The following is a 2,753-nucleotide window of genomic DNA, read 5'->3' on the forward strand; positions in this document are numbered from 1 at the left end:
TTTGGATGAGGACAACATTTAAGTTGGTGGACTTTTAAAGTCAAACACCTTCCGTAAAGTGAATAGGCTTCATCCTATTACCTCCAACCCTTAACAGAACAAAGATTGACATCCCCCTTAGCAAAAAGGAATTCTGCCAGTGGATTAACTTATCATTTGAACTACAATTCTTGCCTGACTCTCCAACCCATCTGCTTACTGCATCAGATTTTGGACTTGCCAAGCCTCCACAATTGCTTAAGCCAACTCCTTAAAATGAATCCCTCCCTCTTTCTTTCTCTATAAATGATAAATAGATAGATGAGTTAGAGATAGATCTATAAGTACATACCTTGTTGGTTCTGTTTCTCTAGATACCTATGATTGATATACCTTACAATTGCCTTAGAAAAGTCACTCTACCTATTAAAGAAAAAATTTTAAGTGGGAGTTCTTAGAATGTTAAGGATAAATACAAGATTGAAAGTATCTTCTTGTTTGTTGACTAGTAGGTTAAAGAAGAGAGAAAGGAACAAGACAATTGTCATATGGCCGTTAACACCAAGTACTTATTCAGGTAACAACCGCATCCATAAATTGCTCATAAATTCCCTATATAATTAGTTTTATTGAATATTTACAGGTGGCATATTCCCTATCTTTGAAAAGGGAATATCTGAAGTAAATAAAGCAACTTACTGTAAAGTAATATTAAGATGTTTAATAAACTGTGTACTATGTAACATACACATTAAACATGAAGTGAAGACATTTCCAGGAAAGATGTAGGAATAAGAGGAGACTTGAAGTCCAGGCCACTGAACTGTACCACAGTGAATAAAACAGCAAGAAACTTGAGACTAGGGATTCATTTCAAACTTATTATCCAAACTATATGGAACATTTTTCAGAAACTGTATAAACTGAATAAAATTGAAAGTAGACATTATAAGTTGACATTAAAAAATTCTTCCAAAGGGAGTGATTCAGTGTTTTAGAAAGTTAGTGAAGTAAATCTGGAAAAATTCCAGCAATATTTCCTATTTTGGAAACAAGTCTGATGGTAGGGATGATAAAGAGATCATGATAAAGGAAATCTTTTCTGATCATGACAAAGATGATAAATCTTTTCATTACAAATTGAATGTCAGTGAATTTAGTATTCAGCATGTATGCTCTGCAAAGAAAAATTCCTCCAAGTATTCAAGGAAGGCAAGAGGGTTGCCTGCAAAAGATTAAGAAGAGTTTGTCTTGACTTCTCCTTAGCAATAGTGGAAACCAGAAAAGCAATCTCTATGGATGGATTAACGTTAGTAAACAGTTGAAGGTTTGGTTGATAGAGGTCTGACCTGGAGATAGAAATATCTGGTATTCATCTTCACCTGAAATGATTGCTAGCAAGGAGAATTATAGGCCAGTATCTCCAGATCATTCAAGTCAAAATTCCAAATTTTTAAGGAAATCTCCCAATAGGATCCCTGGGTCAGGAAGATTCCCCGGTGTAGGGAATGGCAACCGACTCCAATATTCTTGCCTGGACAATCCCATGGAGAGAGGAGCGTGGGAGGCTACAGTCCATTGGGCCAGAGTCTGACATGACTGAGAAACTGAGCACCTGATACGTAGATATTTGAATTTAAGGTTGTTAGGATTTAAAAAGAAAATATTTGGGTATTGATACATGAGCCAAACAAGCACAGGAAACACTAATCTTAAGATTCAGAAGGAGGGGGAGGAGGGAGGAGAAAGTGGGGGCGGGGGGGAGGAGGGAGAGGAAGAAGAGGAGGAAAAGGACATGGGAGGGGGAGGGGGAGGAAGAGAAAGGGGGGAGGTGTGGAAGAGGAGGAGGAACCAGTCCTGTTGACACTTTGACTTCAGATTGCCTGCTAAGTCGCTTCAGAGGTGTCTGACTTCTTTGTGACCTCATGAATTGTAGCCCATCACGCTCCTCCGTCCATGGGATTTCCAGGCAAGAATACTGGAGTGGGTTGTCATTTCCTTCTCCAGGGTATCTTCCTGGCCCAGGGATTGAACCCACATGTCTTATGTCTCCTACATTGGCAGGCGGTTTCTTTACCACCAGTGCCACCTGGGAAGGCCTGACTTGAGCTTATGTACAGTTGTTCAGAAGTGTCTAACTCTTTGTGACCCCATGGGCTGTAGCCTGCCAGTCTTCTCTGTCCTTGGGATTCTCCAGGCAAGAATACTGGAGAAGGTTGCCATTTCCTTCTCTTAGGGGATCTTCCAGACCTAGGGATTGAACCTGGGTCTCCTGCATTGCAAGCAGATTCTTTGTCATCTGAACCACCAGGGAAGCCCTGGACTTTAGCTTAGTGAGACTGATGTTGGACTTCTGACCTTCAGAATTGTAAGATGATTCATTTGTGTTGCTTTAACATGCTAAGGATTAGTATGTGGTAATTTGTTACAGCATCTGTAGAAAACTATTATAGGTCTCACTGTCTGAAATTAAATCAGGTTTTTAATCCATCCCCAAACTTGCTTCTCTGTGTGCTGTGCGCTGTCTTAGCCGCTCAGTTGTGTCTGGCTCTTTGCGACCCGATGGACTATAGCCTGCCAGGCTCCTCTGTTCACGGGGATTCTCCAGGCAAGAATGCTGGAGTGGGTTGCCATGCCTTCCTTCACGGGATCTGGTACCATTATTTACCCAGTTGCTCAAATCAAAAACCAAGGAGTCACCATTGATTTCTCTTTATTTTTCACCTCTTCCTCCAATTAATTAACAAAGCCTATTAATTTAAATATATCTCAAA

Source organism: Dama dama, chromosome 20 (genome assembly GCF_033118175.1).
Source record: "Dama dama isolate Ldn47 chromosome 20, ASM3311817v1, whole genome shotgun sequence".
Classification (NCBI taxonomy): Eukaryota; Metazoa; Chordata; class Mammalia; order Artiodactyla; family Cervidae; genus Dama; species Dama dama.